The 20,704-nt window shown below is 38.6% G+C and overlaps 1 long non-coding RNA gene across 1 annotated transcript in view; it reads right to left on the bottom strand.

Moving 5' to 3' along the window:
• Positions 1-1,038: 1,038 nt before the first annotated feature.
• Positions 1,039-20,704, bottom strand: part of LOC144901593 (uncharacterized) — a 137,791-nt gene continuing 118,125 nt past the window's right edge. The window contains exon 4 of the long non-coding RNA XR_013629647.1: positions 1,039-1,218. This is a non-coding gene — a long non-coding RNA (uncharacterized LOC144901593). The remainder of the gene's footprint in view (positions 1,219-20,704) is intronic.

Here is a 20,704-nt window from a genome sequence, read left to right as displayed (position 1 = left end):
AAATCTCATCCCGTCTCATGGATCCAACTTCTGTTTTGTTTTTTTGAGTTGGGTGTCTCACGACATCCCTTGTATATAGCATTAAATGTAGCATTAAAGCTCTCATTAATCAAAAGTGGAAAATGATTTATGTAGCTGACTGCAGCTGGGCTGAAGATTTCAGGATAGTAGGATTGTAGCAAACACTGCGTATTTACATCACAGATAGGGTTGGCAACTCCCTGAAAAATAAGTAAAGGACACCTTGTTGGCAGGGCCCCGCTGACCCGATTGTCTTCAACCCTAACGGTGTGGGAAATGATTTTTTTTCTGTCACGATCTGCGTCATCGCCTGTGTGACAGTTTGTTTACTTTCCATTCTTGTGTCTTAGTTCCAGTTTCCATGCTCTCACTTTGTAGGCACTTCCTATGTTCTTCCATTCTGTTTGTTCCAGCCTTTGGAGTTACACGCACTTGCCTCTAATTTGCCATCGTGCATTTAATTCAGGTGATCGCTTCCCCCCCATGTTGGAGCACTGTTATTTGTTTTTGCTTTGAATCGGATGAAAAATGAAGGAGTAGGAAAAAAAGGTACCAAAAAAGATCCGAATTACAATAAAAATAATACTAAAAAAATTTGGTGGAGAAATTTAGAAGAGGGGGCGGCACGGCGGTCGAGTGGTTAGCGCGCAGACCTCACAGCTAGGAGACCAGGGTTCAATTCCACCCTCAGCTATCTCTGTGTGGAGTTTGCATGTTCTCCCGTGCATGCGTGGGTTTTCTCCGGGTACTCCGGTTTCCTCCCACATTCCAAAAACATGCTAGGTTAATTGGTGACTCCAAATTGTCCATAGGTATGAATGTGAGTGTGAATGGTTGTTTGTCTATATGTGCCCTGTGATTGGCTGGCGACCAGTCCAGGGTGTACCCCGCCTCTCGCCCAAAGACAGCTGGGATAGGCTCCAGCACCCCCGCGACCCTTGTGAGGAAAAAGCCGTAGAAAATGAATGAATGAATTTAGAAGAGGAGGATAAGACACCATGATACGAAACAAAATGAGGCAACAACAAAATATGTATTTTTGGAATACTTTGGCTAAGCAAATGGGTTTGAAGTGAAGTACACAGTGCAAGGCCTGCAATAAAAAAAACTAGCCCACAGGCTTAAGACGGCCAGAAAATCAATCGTCCAAAGGTGTGCCTCCCGGCTCTGCGTCCTTGTCACCAACTCTGACAAAATCTGAAAAATTGAAACAAAGCGAGAATAAACAAATGCTACAAGGCCAAGAAAATACAAAAGCACATAACAGTTGAGATGCAACTTAATACAATTTACAACTTGCCTGTTTTCTTGCTCCTTCAAGGCTATTTCGTAGTCTATTTTCTCTGCTAGAAAGTGCTCATTGATTGGTTCTATCAAAGGGAATTTATTATACGGCAACATAAATAATACAAATGTGTAGAATTCATGTCTGGTTGAAATGTGAACTTTTCCCTCAGTCCAATTAAGTTGACTTGAGCTAGGAGACAGGTTCATACAATCATTGTAAGAAAGTGTTCAGTTGGAAAAGGTACTGCTGAGGTACTGCATATGAGCTGTTGTACTGTGCAGAACAATAGTCGATAAAATGATTGAGTTCTTTGAATAGGGCCATTGCAAATAAAAATAATGGAATTGGAGCAGTGCCTCTATTTTTCCTAGTATGTATTTCAAAGTACATAGCATACAAGACAATTTTCTAATTATATGTAAAAATGAGCCAAGAATGCAAAAACAAAATCATCTTTTTTCTGCAGTCCCCTTGTGAAAAACTGTGTCACGACGCAAATGTAGAATGTAAACACTATTAAGCTATTTGTATACATGACATCATTTGCATACAATTGCACTAGCTATGAATTTAAATATGGTGCAATGTGTTTGATTCAGTTACCGAGACTTCTTGGTGCATTCTGATGTCTTTTTGTAATGCGGGCACATAATATGCCGCGGCTATAATGAAAACTCTAAGTGGGTAGAATGAGGGACCAGCAGTAATGCAATGTTTGTAAATTACAACTATTTACAAGACAAGACAATTAGAAAACAGGAGCAATTCTTTTAAGGTCATTTGCATTCATTGTTCCTGAAATAGTGCTCATTTCTCTGACATCTTCTATATTGGCCGGTTGGGAGCGCCACGAGAGCAGAGGCTACTGTTCTATGGCAACTTGCCGACCAGGAAAAAAAAGCTTCTGAAGGGGGGGAAAAAACTGACAAAAGATCACAACTAAGGAAAAAACAAACATGTCTTTCTGATCACCAAAAGCATTGTGTCTTCTTTGCAACAAGTAAAAGCAGCAAGATAAAAAAAGAACATCTGTACTGAGGTCAAAGAATTGTTTACTTTTCACAAAGCAACTGAAGGGAGTTATTATGCCAACTTCCGCTATGTCTCCTGAGGGTGTTGTTCATAAATTCACCACAACTTCATCATTGTATTTATAAAGCAATACCTCTGCTGACATAACAGGAGTTCAGAACATGCAGACATCCTCCTTGATTGTAAATTTGCACACTGATGGCAAGTACAGTAGGATCAACATGTGTAATACAAGTGACTCCAGAATAAGCTACTAAACCATTCACACACTTATGAAACACATTTTAGGTTATAAAATGCATCGGTAGTCAGCATTAATGAATGATAATAATCGATGAACAAAGTGACTCAGAGTTACAGACTAGTTTGTCTAACAGCAACCAAGATTAATTCCATTTAATGCCATGGGCGGGTTTGCCCATCATTTTAGAGTGCAGAATCAACAGTAGAAAATGGACTGAAAACATGCCCTTGGCACAAAAATATTTTAAATTTATTACTTAAAGGGGAAGTGCACTTTAAAAAAAATGTGCCCATAATTCACAATACTTGTGTGAAACAGAACATATATTTATTTCCCTTTTATGCGTGTTCTAATGTGATTAACATTGAGTTAATATGAGCTAGAGTAGTGTTTTTCAACCTTTTTTAAGCCACGGTACATTTTTTTTACAATGGAAAAATCTTGTGGCACACCACTAACCAAAAATATTACAAAATATCACCATGACCTCACACGTGCATCAAAAAGTCTATCGGAGGAATGTAAGATTTTCAGTTAGAAACAATGGCCTCTTACTAGCCCGGGATAGCCATAGCAGCTGAAATGTACACCAGACATGGGATTGAGAGCTCTTCAAGTTTATTTCGCCAGACAGTGCAGCAACATTCCCCCCCCCCAAGCACACACAACAGGCCTCTCACAAACAATTCACCCAGCCCCCTTTTACCTGTGAAGGGCCAACCATAGTTCCCAATGAGAGGGTGAGGCAATACATCCAAAAGGTACCCTATTTACATTCATAACACCCTTCTTTTATATTACAAGTCTTTCAAGAGTCCCACACTGAAGTGTCACTTCCTGTATACATTTAAACACCCAATTACACATAACAACTTAGATTACTGAACTACCACCCAGTTAATCCCCCCCTCACCCAGGTGACACTTGGGAGAGTCCAATTAAGGTGATCAGCCTCTGGCCTGCACTCACATGGGCGCGCCTCCATGTTTGTGCCCCGACCAATCACCTCGAAGAAAAGGAGAAACTGATGAGAAACTAACAAAAGTGGCACTTAAACAACTTAAATGGCAAACAATTAATTAAAGTACTAAACAAAATATATGTAAATAACAAGCCAACTATATACACAAAGAGAAACCGGACAGTGTGTAGGTGGGGCATACACCTGATCAGTGAGCTCCCTCACAAGGTCGGTTTTGCCACACGGACCAATATTCCATTGCTCTGCCAGTCTTTACACCACAGACACTCGACAGTAGCCATGTTTTTTACATGGGAAACAATGGTATCCATGGAACTTCCCTGAGTTGTTCTTTCACTTGTTGGAATAACTCCGTATTGCCAGTTTTTCGTCTGTCCAGTCTTGAAATTTAGTTTGAATCAAAAACAAACTTTGCTTAGTCCAGTGCCGATTGCTGGCCTCCATTTTTAAAAGTGAAGAACGTCTGGATCTGCGTGTTACGTCATATCTGAGCATGCGCTGAAAGAACAGGAAAAGATCAAATTCAATCTTGCTAATATTTTATAATTAAACTCGGGACATGTTTTATATAGATATATATTTTCTTTTTTTAATAAAACTGGACTTGTGAATGGCGTATAGAAGGGCTTAGATTCTGTTCCACAGATGGCGCTAATGCACACGAAAGCTGCTTGCCAACCGCCAATAAACAACAGAAGAAGAAAAACACCACGAAGAAGAACGCACCCTGACATATTTCCGTTTGAGCGGGTACAAGATACCTCAATCGGATTGGTTAAAGGAATATTCCATTACTGTTCAATTCTTTCCGTTTGAGCAAATAAACCAAATGCAATTGGAATATTTGGGTCCATATATTCATGGTTATTGAAATAATATTTGCAAATGATGATTAATAAATGTTAACTATAAAAAGTGATATTGGATAATTCCTAAAGCCATCATAAAAAGATTTTTTGAAACAACAACAGTTTTCATTTATATAGCCGCCTTGTATATTAACCAAGCTACAGCAGTATTGTTATTGTAGCAGCTAACATGAAAAACTATATTTATACCCTGCTGACAAAAAACAGCATAAATCAGCAAGGAAAGTATGCTGGTATTTGATCACCCTAATGCTTAATCCTTCACCTAAATGTTGCAAATTGCAAATAAACCAATACCAAATGAAACATCTATGTGGCAACATATTGTATGCTATTGAATGGAAATAAGGCCCTAAGAAACAATATATAATTGTTCAAGCATCTCCATCAATATCATATGTACGTATCATCACTGCTCTACGTACCAAATTCAAAGAACTAAAGAACACGTGTCATCGTCATTATCTTTAGAAATTAATGTGCACAGCATTGATTATTGTCGTCGTTTGGTAAATGGTCAATTTAAAGCCAGTAAATACAACGCAGTATAATAAAACTCACATTATGAAAACTTATTGACATGAAACACGGGCAGTTAACGGCGTTGGTAATTCTAGTCATAAGATCTGAATGACATCACTAACATTGTTGATGTTTATGAAAGCCCAACCAAAGTGTTTTGCAGATATTGCACAGGGTGATGAACTGGATCTCAGATGATGTTGCACACATTTGCATATATTTCTGTTGGAAGGGAGTCTGCAGTATCACATTATTCGGTGCAATAGGTAGATGTTGCAAATTATTATAGATGCAAACAGACAAATGAGAAATGTTGCTTTTTAACCTTGAAGTGAGCTTTGCATCCATTTGACGATATAGATTTCGAGTCATCTCTCAATAATACAACCCCCCCACCCCCGGGCCCTCACTCACGTTTAATGTGAACATGTTTCCAGTACTTCATATATAAAGCATGTTCTCATTTTCACATGCGTGTACAGTATATTTACAATTTATGCAATTTCATATTTGCAACATTGCCTCTATTTCCACAACACCAAACAGAGGTGGTCAGTTGGGATTTTATTTTATTGGTTTTTATTTTTTTTTAATACACATGCTTACAAATTAGATCTCAAGAGACTTGCTTGAATGGGAAAAAGGTGTCCATATGCGTGCACATAGCACACACAGAACGATTAATTATTGATACAATAATCTTACAGTATTTTTCTTTTCCTGATTATACAATACAGATTTCAGTAGCAGGCAGTACACTTGATACCGTGGGGATTTAAGCGACATCGTTCATAGTTCACCTCTTAATACCAGCACTAGAATGTTATTCTACACAATCGGGAAGACCTGGGTTCGAATCTCCGATGGGCATCTCTGTATGGAGTTTGCATGTTCTACCCATTTTCTCCGGGTACTCCCGGTTTTCTCCCACATTCCAAAAACATGCATGTTTACCCGAAGTCAACTGGGATAGGCTCCAGCATACCCGCGACCATAATTGAGGTTAAGCGGTATAGAAAATGGACGTATGGGTGGGTTTTGACTGCAGTAATTATACAAACTATCAATACCATACAAAACTGCAACATTACAAGTGTGGCATTACAAAGAGAAAGGTATTTCATGTATTATTATAATTATCTTGCAGTACATTCTTGCTCATATCTTGTGTATATCTTGTACATATCTTGTTAAATTGTCTTTTTTTTTTACTCTACTTTTATATACTTTTTTTAAAAACTTGACTACTGCATTGAAAGGAGAAGCTCTCCAATCTCATTGTACATCTTGTATAATGACAATAAAGGCCATTCCATTCCATTCCATCCCTCGTTACATTTCTGTGAGTAACATTGAGCATTATATAACCTGCGAATTTGGCACTCGACCCAAGGGTAACAAGCCTCAGACAACTCCAAAGATCTACACGACAATATCATCTGAGGGGGTTCAGAATAAATATTTCTCTAATAATATGCCAAAAACACTGCAACGGTGGCCACACAGTCAAGACATCGGGAAGACATGACTTCGATTCTCCACTCGGGCAATCTCTGTGTGGAATTTGCATGTTCTCCCCGTGCCTGCGTGGGTTTTCTACCACATCCCCAAAACATGCATATTAGATTAATCTGCGATTGGCCAGCATGATTAATTCTGCAGGCACTGGGCAGATTATACTGACATGGCAACACACACACAAAAAGCAGTCAAGATATACACTACGAAATGAAGATAATAATGAAAATTTCAACTAGAATTATACTGGAATTTAGAAGAATTAGAATTTAAGTTGTAAATAGTATTGATCAGTGCTTCTGTTTAGGCTAGCAGAGGACGGCACACCACACCATGTATGCATTTAGGACTACACACACTGTATTCTTAAATGTTTAATGTTGTTACCATATCAAATGGAATGAATACATCTTTTCTAAAGTTTGTCCGGCTCAGGCAAGCAGTGCTTCGCTAGTCATCACAAGGACTGTGGTCAAGGAATGCTTTACTTTATAATCCAAGAGTTTGATTGAAATGATCCCACAAATGTTGGTAGCAGCCGTCCCCGCCTTTCACATAGATTGCTCCCAAAAATACGGTATTTGTGGGATGCCAATAACAAGTTCATTTCACTTCAATTGCCACACAACATCCAACCATTTTGTGAAAAAAGAGACTGCTAAAATCCCTTATGGTGGTCATTTTAATATGACCTGCGCCACTAGAAAGGGGAACCAAAAGTCAAACAAGCAATGTTCTGATTGCTGGATGGCTACTCGTCCCCCCCGCCCAAAAAGTGTCAAAGCTGTGTTTACTTGTTGAAGCATGTCTGCGCAGTTGGGACCAAATCAATGTTCTCATCAGATGGCTGTAACAGGCTTGCTGCTTCTTTCATCCTTCAGCAGGCAACACGCTGTCAAGTAAACGTGTTTTGGAGTGGCTGTAATATTTACTGGTGCAAACATCCAGCACACAATGCCTCCAAATTAGACTGTAGTTATCCTGCTGTTGCAAATATGTTGTTGTGGTGCTGATGACAAAGTCATTCTTTGTCTTAAGATTATCTCTAATGCTTTCATCCTAGATTTAAAAGGGAGCTTTAGGGATGTTCAGAATGTTGAGGTGCTGTCATCTGTGAAAATGAGGCTGGTGCGTTTCTAAAGGAACAATCAGGAAATGATTACCTGAGAGGGAAAATGCTTGACACATTCGCCATATGACAAAGTGTAAAGAAGTCTGATCACCAAATCAGATTGCTTCTTACTCACTAGTGAGAGCCTGACTCATGTTCTTCTGTTCCTGTTCTTGCTTTGCATTTTACAGAAATGGCCCATGTACTGTCAACCTAATGTGAACTGCATCTAAAGCTCAGAGAGCAGAATTTATGAGTCTTCCGTTCAAGTGTAACAAATCTTTGCTTATTCACGATTGGCAACTTAAGGGGAGCAATCATTATTTAAGACTTAACCCATACATAAGGCCCATGCTAAGACATATGGTCTATAAAAATAAAGGCAACAGCAGCAAAACAGTAAGGAGTTTAGTTGAGTTGGATGGATGGATGGATGGATGGATGGATAGATAGATAGGACTTTCTTTATTGTCATTGCACAATAACACAGGAATGAAATTGCCAATGAAATGTTGTTAAATAATAATAATAATAATATGAGCAATGAACAGCGTAAACAGTAATTCTACGATTTAACAATATACTCACAGTATTTTGTAATTAATCTTCTCCCACAAATCCATCAAAGTCCTCATCTTCTATATCTGAATTGAACAACTGGGCAATTTCGCCATCAAACATGCTGGGTTCCCTCTCATCATTGTCAGAGTCAGTCCCTTTGTCGGGTGGTTGTTCAGCAATGATGTCGACTTTCACTGAAGTTTGAACAACAGTTAAAAGCAGATACCTTAGCCGGAGCATCCACAATCCATACCACTTTATTTTTAATTGTTTATTTGTTAAACCCTCCCCTTCAATTTGGTATTAAATTTGCAGAAATTTGCCAAAAGAAACAAACAAACATCGTGTGTGGACAAAAAAGTGAAGCTCAAAATCAACCCATTCCGATGGAAGGAGTCCCAATGTCAGACTAGAATAAAAGATACAATATGTAAGACGATTATTTATCTTTATGCGAAATTATGTTCAATATTTCAGGTTAACTAAGATAAACTTGTTTATTTTTTCGGCGACACGCCGTTCGAGTGGTTAGCGCACAGACGTCACAGCTAGGAGATCAGGGTTCAATTCCACCCTCGGCCATCTCTGTATGGAGTTTGCATGTTCTCCCCGTGCATGCGTGGGTTTTCTCCGGGTACTCCGGTTTCCTCCCACATTCCAAAAACATGCTAGGTTAATTGGCCACTCCAAATTGAATGTGAGTGTGAATGGTTGTTTGTCTATATGTGCCCTGTGATTGGCTGGCAACCAGTCCGCCTCTCGCCCGAAGACAGCTGGGATAGGCTCCAGCACCCCCGCGACCCTCGTGAGGAAAAAACGGTAGAAAATGAATGAATGAATGTTTATTTTCTTAAGCTTCAGATCAAATGTCTGAAAAGGTACACGGCTGTAAAAAGTTTGGGAACCACTGATCTAAGACATTGCCTTAACAGGAAGAGAATCTGCGGCTGCCCTGCATACAATGGAAATCATTTGAGAAATGGTGATAGCGGGGTGCGGCCTGATGGAAAAAATAAATAAATAAATGACAAGTTCATCATGCAAATTCATCCTCCCAACCGTGGCACATTCTTCAAACAGACACCTCCTCTGGAGAGAGAAGACACAGTCTGATAAAGAGACAAATGAGCTGGTGATCTCCATTGCAGCCTCCTACCTTGTGCGTGCTGTGTGTGCACGTGTCTTCGTACATTTGTGTTGGGCTGCTGCATGACTTTGGTGACCTTTGCGTTGATGACAAACATGTCCAGCGCCAGACTTTTGGGCTTGATTCATCCCAGGTGATTACTGATGACGGCATGCGATGGACCCAATAAATAATGGACCTTCAAGACATCAGATCCAATAATTATACAATTATTGTATATATTGTTATTACAAAACAGACATCTATTCTAAATGAAATTAATAAACTTTCTTTTGTGAGGGTTTTTAGCAAAGTAATCCTACTACTTAATTTCCCCTTTAAACGCCACACAGCACTTAGTGTTCAGCACCTTTTCCCTCTCTTTTCTTTTCTGCCCCTCTCCTTTCATAATGAATTCAGATATTCCAACAAGGTGATAACAAAATTGCCTGACATTTCCAGATTTATTGCTGTATTTTCTTATTATCGCCAACGAAATATACAGAGATTCTGTCCCATAAATCATATTGAAGGAGCAATGCAGACGCTATTGTGTTTAGCCCATTGCAACCATTTTTGGATTAGAAATAAATTGCTGGCTCATTTTCACAAATGGAAATGAAAAACCACGGCTGGTGCCACTGCGTGACTTTCTCAAGAAAGTGTTTATCAATGGATGGATTTCCTGAGTGCTTCTGCTACGTGAGGATCAATTTCGATTAGCTGGTGCTGCTTTGACAGTGGACCTGATGCTTCTGCATTTCATAAAGCTTTTCCCTTCTTTTCCTCACACTCGCCATGCACACGGCTGATTGCCTTATGCAAGTGTTAGATTTAAAAAAAAACCCACACATTTCTTGTCAGAAAATTAGACTATATATATATTTGTGCATATAATGTGCTGTATAGTATGTGCGTGTGTATATTTTGATAGTAGATAACATGTGAGTATGATTTATGGGCCCAGCTTGTAATATTTAGTTTTTATTTGCCTTGAGCTGGACTCTCTTTTCTGCTCCCGCAGCCTCATACTCTGTACATATTCATAGATTATGCACAATTTCGGTCGTAATTGGACATACGGGTTCCAGCTTAGCGTTCAATGTCAATTGGACACTATTAAGAATTCATACAAAATATTGTAGTCCACATTTGAAATTCAGCTGGGTTGCTTGAGGTTGCACAGAATGATAAGCTAGCAAAGACCTTACACGGTGTACCATACAAAGCATATTTTTTCCAGCACGACTGAGGGCAAAGGCTCCAACACAGTTTGAAAGGTGTTTTTTTTTTCCATATTTATGGGGTTTCTAATACCACACAAGGGCAAAGTCGCAGCTCTTTTCCATGCCCTCGATAGTTGCACCATTTGAATCCGAAAGGAAGGCTTTTCTGTTTGTATATCTCCCCTTCCAAACCTGTTAAAAGTCACTGCTATGGATGCTACAAAAGGATTTTAGGCAATTCACTTTAAACTCGAGGGTCTGGCTGGTCAGATCTTGACATTATTTTACAAGGTTACCAGCATGTATGTTCTTTAGTATTTCTTACCATTTGCACTTAGTTCCAGATTTGTTATGTTAGTTGTTATGTATGTTAGCTTTGTTTATGTTAGTCTCATGTTGAGACAATATAGAGCCAATACATCAGATATTGGTTGAACAATCATCCTGACTCTGGTCTTAAAAATTTGGGATGAACAAGTACACCGCTATCTCTCTCTCTATATATATATGTATCTGTTCGCTGTTAGTTTAAGTCTGAAATAGACATGGTTTGATCAGAAGTTCATTATTCATTATTATGTTGCTATATGAGACTTATTTGTTTTTAGTATAAATTATTCTACAACTTTTTTTGTCTGAATTACCTTGTGATTTTTTGTTTTATTTTCCTGTTTTATTTCCACAATGTACTTACTTTTCACAGGCCCATAAAAAAATGCTGTCTACAAATGGCTTGCAGGCCATATTTTGGACATCCCTGTCTCACATATTTCACAGGGAGTGTTAACAAATGAGTGTGTCAATGCTGTATTTTTGTCGTACAATCACTAAATGACCCCCTCTATATGCGAGCTTCCACAGCAGTGCACATACACCAGGCTGAGGAGGTACGCTCCAGCGGTGCATACAAACAAAAAAAAAAAGTCTAGTACTATACATATTTATACTGCTATAGGATGATATACTGCATAATACGTTGGTATTTACAATGTTACAGGTTACAAATTCACAGTCCAGAACAGTATGTACTGCAAAGCTCATGGGTGCAAATAGCCATGATTGGTTATATAAATATGGATAAACATGGATATGGATAAATAATAAAGTAGTACATACATGCAGACAGGTCAGCTTGAATATTAAGTATTCAAGCCTGACAGCCTGAGTGAACCAACTGTTTCAGTGTCTGGTAGTTATGACAAACAGTGCTCGCCAATAACTGATGGGAGGAACTGGAACAGCGGATGGGGTGTGAGCGCTCCGCAGAGATGTTACCTGTAAAGAAGAGGGCAGGCATGTCCAGTTTGGAAGCCAATCCAAAAATTAACCTCATGCAGAAAAGCAACTGTATTATTACATTGTAGAATGTTGTTAGCAGTTCCTTCGGCATGTTGAATTTCTTGAGCAGTCTCAAAAATGACGTCCTCCACTGTGCCGTTTACTGAATAGTGTCTATGTGGGAGGACCACAAGTCCCAAGAGATGGTGTAGACCAGGAACCTGAAGCCTGAGGCCTTTCAAATGAAACAAATGAAAGCACTTGTCTGTGTAGCATTATACAGTGTGCATAAAGACAGTGGGGTTGCGAATAGCCATTTCCCACCACAATAAGAGATTTGACCTTTATCCGTCCCTCAGTGGGGAAATTCACATTGCACAACAGCAAAGGGGACAGAACCAGTTAAATACTAAAAAATAATCTAAAAATAAACAATATAAACAGCCTTAAGTAAGTAAGTGACCAGTTTAGACTTCACCGATGCTGTAGAACGCTACTTACCATTGTGAGATGTCTTGAAGTAACCTGTTTGCTCACTTTTGAGAGATAGTGTACATACATATATTCATTTAGAGCAAAAAACTGTTATCTAGGGGGCTATCCACACAGCATTTTCAGGTGAAAACGGCAACATACTTTATCATTTCAGCCTCTCATCAACAAAGAAACGGCATTCTGGGTGCCCTGAAACTGTCATGAATTAGGCGTGAGCCGGTCTGGAACCCAAAAAATGTGGAGACAGGAAATGGAACACAAAAAGATTTATTGTATCAAAGGGTGTTCTTACGGCGGGAAAAAAGTGCAAAATAACATAAACAAAAACACTGATAACTAACTAAGGTGAACAAGTCTGAGGGAAAAAACACAACAACCAAAAATACTGTCGAAGAAGGCAGACGGGTAAAACATGACAAGACCACAAGGCAAGGAAAAACACCGCTAACAAAAGGTTAGCGGGCAGACCAAGACAAGGTAAAAACAGAAAATCACTGTGGAAACTTCCTACAGGCAGGGACTCACAAGCACGGTAAGACAATAAGCCAGAAAACAGGGTAGCGAGAGTTCATGCATGAGGAACGATCTGGCGGTGAGCTGGTCTGACCATGCAGCTTAAGTAGTCAAGAAGGTTAAACAGGTGTGGAAAATAATCGATATTAATCGATACATCAATTCGCATGTGCGCGATGCGAGCGCATTGGCTCATTCACCGGGTATGGATGTAATTGAAATTGAAATCGAGATTCATCTTGATGCATTTGTGGGTATCGGTAAAATCCGATGCAAGCACTGTTTTATTAATGTTCAACTTCACTCCATATGCTGTTCCCCAGATGCAATGAATGCACAACCATTATTTCGCGTATTGTATTGAATACGGACGGAAGCGGTAAGGCACATACAACTACTAGTAAAACAGCATGGACGTTCGCACGCAAGCAGCAGCGAGGAAGTTTCTATATTCAATCCGCCCGCAACGTTTAAATGGAATGTTTGGAAACACTACGGATTCGCAAAGAACGGCGGAAAGCTCGACAAAACGTCCGCCATTTGCAAAGAATACAGCGTTGAGAAGCTGTACAAAGGCAGCACAACAAACAGACCCCCTTAATAAGGGGACACCACAACACGGACAAGTCTACCGCCACCTCCCCCGCCTCCCCATCTAGTTCCTCGTCGGACACCTGGGAAAAACCAAGCAAATCAGGTCAGAACAAGTGGATCTTCCGCTGCTATCAAAATTGGCCAGGAGCTATTTGTCCGTCCCCTCTGAACGAGTGTTCAGCACAGCAGGTGACATTAGAACAGCAGAGCAGTTGGCTTCTTCCTGAATTTTTAAACAATTTTAAAAGGGTATAAGTTGTTTTACACTGCCTGCTCCTCTCTACTGTATTATGGCAATGGTTTTATTTCATTTGAACATGCAGATTACAATTGAATGCATCACATAATCAGTTCACAGTTCCACATGTCCAAAAGGAGTAGGAAGAAGCAAAGCTTATTAAATCCTACCCCTCCATCTGGTACTTTTACAATCAGTAACTGTTACATTTGTTCACTTCCTGCTTTCCATAATACAGTTTAAGGTTTTTTTTTTAAATGTTTTAATTTTGTAAGTGTTTGTCCTGTACCGAAGTACGAGGTGATATGACCATATAATGACATAATGGGTATCATAGTAAGTGTCAATATAGTGATATATATAGCACGTCATGACTGGTTCAAGACTCTTCATCCTTGTATTTAGCAAACATCAACTGCTTGTATTGTTTCTTGAATTGGCTCATCATTGTGCATTGTTTGAGGTCCTTACTCAATCCATTCCATAGTTTGATTCCACATACTGAAATGCTATGGCTTTTTAACGTAGTCCTAGCATATAAGTGTTTCAAATGTAGTTCTTCCCTGAGATCATATTTCTCCTCTCTTGTAGAGAAGTATTGGATGACATTTTTAGGTAATTGGTTGTTTTTAGCCTTATGCATTATTTTAGCTGTTTGAAGATGAACTATATCAGCAAGTTGAAGTATTTGTGATTTTAGAAATAAGGAGTTAGTATGTTCTCTGTAGGCGGCATTATGAATTATCCTTACTGACCTTTTTTGCAGTACATTTAGCGAGTGAAGATTGCTTTTATAGTTATTAGCCCATATTTCCACACAATAAGTAAGATATGGTAGAACCAGAGAGCAATAAAGAGTGTGGAGTGATTTCTGATTGAGAACAAATTTTGCTTTGTTCAATATTGAAATATTTCAGGCCACCTTATGTTGTATATTTGTAATATGAGGTTTCCATCTCATATTTTCATCTATTGTGATCCCCAGAAATGTATTTTCCTTCACCCTTTCAATGTCTACACCGTCTATTTGTATTTGCTGGTGAGTGTCCTTTCTGCTGTTACCAAACAGCATAATTTTAGTTTTACTTAGGTTCTATTATCACCAAACCATCTTTTTAGTGTGACCGTTCCTTCTCTGACCTTTCGTCATTAGCTTACCTCCTATTGCATTCATATTAGCAGTGTGTTTTGCAGACAGGAATATAAGCAAACATTCACTGCACTGTTGAAAGTGTCACTTTAACTTTGCTGTTGCTGCGTACTGTATTTATTACAGCAGGAATTGTTTAATTGTTTTACTCCACCACTGAACCACTGCTATTGTAATTGCATAGCAGATGTGACAGTTGTTTTTGAAAAGTGGTTGCTGTTTTAAGATGGCAAAAAGAATGATCAAGAAGTGGCGCATCGTAAAAATGACAAACAGCACTTTAGTTGAATTTACTGCCAAGTGACTAGAAGGAATAAATCCAAATCCTCTTTGTAGGCCCATACTTAATTCCAATTTTTTTCTTTGCTTATCATGTTGAATTGCATCATATGGCAAGAAATTGCACCATTTCATGTCGTATTGCATTGATTTGAACTAAATGATTATCACATCTTATGGCTTTGTGAAGATGTTGAATCGTATCGCATCGTATTGCCAGAAAATTCAATGTGTCGTTAAAGTATCGAATCGTCCTCAGTGCTGAGATTCACACCCCTAGTAGAGTACTGAAAAAGAGAGGCAGTGACGACAACGATCATGACAGAAACTGTATAATATTTAACTGAAAATGATTTCCAGAATGAGAACATCTGAAAACACGAAAAAAAATGATGACATCACCAATTCACCACCAGAAATGAGCCAGGATAATATTTGTATATATTTCAGCTGACATGACCCACCCCGTTCGACATGCTTCTAATATTTTCTTGTCTTAAGTCTAAATGAGCTGAAGACAATTGACTTGGTTCATGGACATGGTTCAGTCTACGTGTCTGATCCGTTCCCGTCTGGATGCAACTATTTTTTAATCCGGCACAGTGTAGACGCGGACTCAAATTTGTTGTGTGTGCCAGGTAAGAATCTTTCTTGCCAAACCAGGTTTGTTCTTATCTTATCAGCATTGCATGGTCACAACAAAGTCAGCTTCTTGGAAGTTAGAAGTACAGAATGAAGAGGTATTGCTTTGATCTCCATTCATGGCCAAGGATTGTAATGCAAATTACACACATTGAGGTGAGAGGGGTGGTATAAGTGCCAAAGAGGAACCCATTCAAATTTGGAGCAAGTCCAGATATAAATGCAAATAGAGGATTGTTTTTCATTCTCCCTGTCGCAAAATGGAAATAGTTGGGGGCCCTTCTATTATGGAAGTTCCCATCAAACAGAAATATAAAAATGTGGCGCTTCATTGACTTTTTTCCCCTTGGCATAAATCTGTGTTTTGTTGTGCCAAATTCTAGCTGTTAATATTGTAAATTCCTTTTTTACATTCTAAACTCTACATAGTGGCAAGCTATGCATGTGATCAGCTAGGATCACACATTATGCCAACACAAGTATTCTATGGTCATCTGTAGCTTTTGAGACAGTCATGTAAATCATACTAATACATGTTTAACTTTAGCTTTGGCGCTGTCAACTGCTTCGACTGCAGTAAAACAACAGAATGGCAATAATAAAAATGCATGTTGTCTCGTTGTTTAGAACACCACAGCAGGACCGGAGGGCTTGGTGTGGAACATGGTAATGCTACATATAAATAAAAGTCAATAAACACACACAATAAAGTCCCCCATCAATAAACACTTCTCAGCTGTTAGAGGAGGGACCTTATTTCCAAAGCTACAGTACCTACACTGCCAGGATATTACTGGCTTGAGCACATGAATGAGTCCCTGAGTAAACATAAAGCAGTGAATTTCCCTTCCTCTCATTTCCTTAGCTTTAGTTGTAAATGTATTCTGTCAAATATGCTGCTCTGGGGTGTTGATATTCTACATTAGCTTTGTAAGACAATGGCAACATAGCCAAAGGGTTTTAAAGGTATGTTTATTCTCAATTTCCAAACTTTGAAGTGCAATCAAATTGATGCCAGAATGCATTTCTTCCTATCTAAAATGCTATCCGCTGGTGTTGAACATCTTCATACCTGCCAAGGCACACACACACACACACACACACTCACACTCTTTTTTTAATAACAGGATGGTAGGTTGAAAAATGCTGGACTGTGTTTTTGTGTGTGAACAGCGTGGTTCACATGTGTTTCCAAACCCACATTGATATATTGTATAAATGATGAGTGACAAGCATTCATCAATTGTGTCAATTATTAATTAATAACAAATTAATCAAACCATGCAATAAACATTAAAACCGATCCATGTCATAACACAACTGCTTCAAAATATATTGATCAGTTTATGACGCGGCGAGGTTGATCCACCAACACTAAACCTTAATGTGACCACTCATTGTACATAAAGTCCATCAAGTGATTAAACAATCTATATTGACTTACAATTGACTCACTTACACCTTAATAGAGAGCACTGACTGTGATGTGTGGAATCTCCACACTTGACAAAAACATCAGTGAGGCATAAAGACATGTACAATTTGTGTACACATCTTACCTATATTATGAAATATATATAATGTATTACCAACTTATGATTGTTGAGATTTGTTTTCCATGGAAAAAACAGCCTGTTTTTAAAGGAGAAATACATTTGCAGGGATGTGAATGGTAAATAAGAAACATGTGGTGAGACACTGTACTTCTATTTTGCTACAATTTCCTTGCCTTTTTTTTTTACATTTCCAATCATTTTGATTAGTTTTACTTTGCATTTTTACTCATGAGATTGCATTAATTAAATTACAGGTCTTTATTATGCACATTCATTTGTTCAGAGGTGAGCAAACATGCCATAAGATTTGATTTTCTATTTCCATCCATCCATTTTTTACTGCTTATCCTCACCAGGGTCGCAGACATGCTGGAGCCTATCCCACCTCTTTTTGGGCGAGAGGCGGGGTACACCCTGGACTGGTCGCCAGCCAATCACAGGGCACATATAGACAAACAACCATTCACACTCACATTCATACCTATGGACAATTTCGCCAATTAACCTAGCATGTTTTTGGAATGTGGGAGGAAATCAGAGTACTCGGAGAAAACCACACAGCGAGCTCCTTGATTTTCTATTTCCATTATAAAATCCGAGATTCATCATTAAGAACTTGTGAGGAGCGACTCAAGTGTTCCAAAGTTGGTTAGTGCATGTTGCTTAGTGCATTCATACTAGCCAAACATGCTGGACTTTAGGTGTGTGATTGGCTCAAACACCATGCGATAGGATTAGTGTATGTGGATGCACCCTTTGCATTCCTCATAACACTTTAAAGGAGACCAGTGATGCACAAACAAAAAATAAATAAATAAAGCTTGTCACTGAGCCAAATTTTACTGACTTTCATTATAATCTTCCCCTTTCCATTTGTTAAACCTAAGTGGACTTAATCCACATCAGAAATGTGTAGCGGTCACAAGTTGTGTGTATTTAAATTCTATTGCATTCTATATGAAAAATGATGTTAACTAGTTGGAGGAGTACTTTCATTTGTGAAACTGCAATGTCAATTACTACCTGGTGCATTTTTATTTATTCATCCATGCATTTTCTATACTTGTACTTGTACTTATTTTGGTCTGAGCCTGTCCCAGTTGACTCTTGGAGATACGTGTACATCATGGACAATTGCATGTTTTTGGGCTATAGGAGGAAGGCGGAGTACCAGTGGGAAACCCAAGAAAGCATGGGGAGAACTCCACACAAAGAAATGTCAACAGAAAGCCTATACATGGACTCTTTGAGTACATGCCAAAGAGGTGGAAGTGTTCAAAAACAATGTGAAATTTCCAAACATATTTTTGTTATACAGTATATTGCAAACACAATAATGTCAGATTCCACGATGTACTCACATTACATGCATGATGTTGCAACATGCATGCCCTTCATAAGAGAATTAATTGTTGAATCAATGAGGACAAATTCCTTGTTTAACAAAGAAAACTCTCAAAAATAATGTGTCTCATAGTACACATGGGGCACCACAACAACAACAACATTTAAGACATGAAATAAAACCATCTTAAAATTTACAGGAAATTGAAATGTCCCCTCAACCGACTCCATATGAAAATGCAAAATATAATAGCAAATGCCAAAAATATGTTGGGGTCACAGGATGGAGAAAACATACCCCTGTTCACCGGGATAATAAATGAAATCAAAACAGAATCATAAAGACTATTGCAAATTGGTGCTAGAGAATAGCATTTACTGGTAGGATTGCTTCGTCTGAATTACATTTTGCTGTGCTGCTACTCTAATGAAGGTTGAGGTAACACAATTTGAGATGTATTTGTTTGTGTTACATGGGAAATGTGTATTACACAAAAAAATGTATAAGTCCTGACAGCCATTTGGAAGCCTTGTTTCCATACAAAACTGAAACCAGACTGGCTTTATATGATTCCCTGTGGTTCATTCTTTTGTCTTAGCTCGTTTTACCTCATGTTTGGAATAATAGCTGTTGACAATCTACATCCTGCGCACAGAGAGGAATTCTCTCTCAACGTCTTTCTTTTTTGCTTCTTTTTGCTCGTCTTGTGCTTCCATAATCTGCTCATTTTTCTGCTAAAACTAGAGGTGGAATATACTCCAAATTTTTGGTATTGATAAGTACAGGGACAGTATCACCGATATAGATACTTGGACATTTTTCACTTTTAGATAAACAAAACAAAAATATTTGTATCAACACACTTGTGTCACCCCACAAAGTCAATAAAGATACCAAATAATGCTGACAAGCAGGGTGGAGTAGAAAGAACAGTGTTTAAATTTGCACAGGCCAAAATGGAAAACAAAAATCTATGGTGCATAAACAAACAAGCAACCAATTGGTACCACGGAAAAAGGTCATAAAAATATATACTTAAGTAATCTAAACTAAGGACGACCGACAAGGTGTAGCAACCAGACTGAAAGGAAAGCAAAACAGAAGTCTTGAATGACGAAGATACGCTAGCGTGTGGTGTGGTGTCCACAGGAAGCAACCAAACTACGCCTTCCTACTGTCATACGTGGTACTAAAACGGGGTAGCAATAATAAGAAACAACCGCAGTTTGTCTGGCAGCTCCACTCATTCAAGGTAGTCAAAAATGGCAAGACACAATGAACAAAGGGAGACACAGCAAAGCAAAACAAAGAGAAACCAATAAGGTTGCTGCAGAGCATGACAAAAGGCATTTTGCTTATTTTTCTGACATTCCACGCTAATAAACAAGTAATAAAACTATGTATGACTCGTGCTGATAACAGATCAATATTATATTGGCTGCAATATCGGTATCTTATAGGACCAATAATATTGATATTTGGATTGATCCGTCCACATTGAGCGAAAACCCCAGAAGAAGACTCAAGCATCAGTGGTTGTGTTTATATTCATTAGAACAACAACTGTGAATAATCTATTTAGCTATTTTGGCTATTAATAAAGGTGACCATATTTAGCTATTATTTTGCATGTGGAGGGATTGCAAACTGTGGGTCATTTGAGTGTCCGTCTTTCCAAATGTCATATAAGAAGTAACAATACACAGTATATAATAGTACTGTATACAATATCAGTGGTGTGCCGTCAGGGCCTGCAAAGCCTTCTCTGTTGGCCTAAACGCTATCAAAAGCATTGACCTATGTACATTTATGACTTAAAATCTAGTATTTGCTCCATTAAATCGTATACATTTATTCACAATAGTCTATTAGATTTCGTAGCCTATCTCTTGGCTGCTCTGTGCTTCTAGTAATACATGTGTATGATTGACCTTTTTTTGTTCCATCATATTTCAGCTCCTGTGTGTTGCCATGTCAATGTACAGGAAGTCTAGCCAGGGCCTTCAGAATCAGGAGGGCCAGCCGATGTCACATATTATCCCACTATTAGCGACTGAGCTCCAGATTACACATTCATCACAGGGCCAGCAAGCAGCCGTTGAGTAACATCAGAT

The sequence above is a fragment of the Doryrhamphus excisus genome, linkage group LG13, assembly GCF_037039965.1.
Source record: "Doryrhamphus excisus strain RoL-2023G ecotype Guam linkage group LG13, RoL_Dexc_Guam_v1.1, whole genome shotgun sequence".
In the NCBI taxonomy this organism is placed as follows: domain Eukaryota; kingdom Metazoa; phylum Chordata; class Actinopteri; order Syngnathiformes; family Syngnathidae; genus Doryrhamphus; species Doryrhamphus excisus.
Note: the sequence above shows the minus strand (reverse complement) of the source record. Positions and strands in the feature narration are given on the sequence as shown.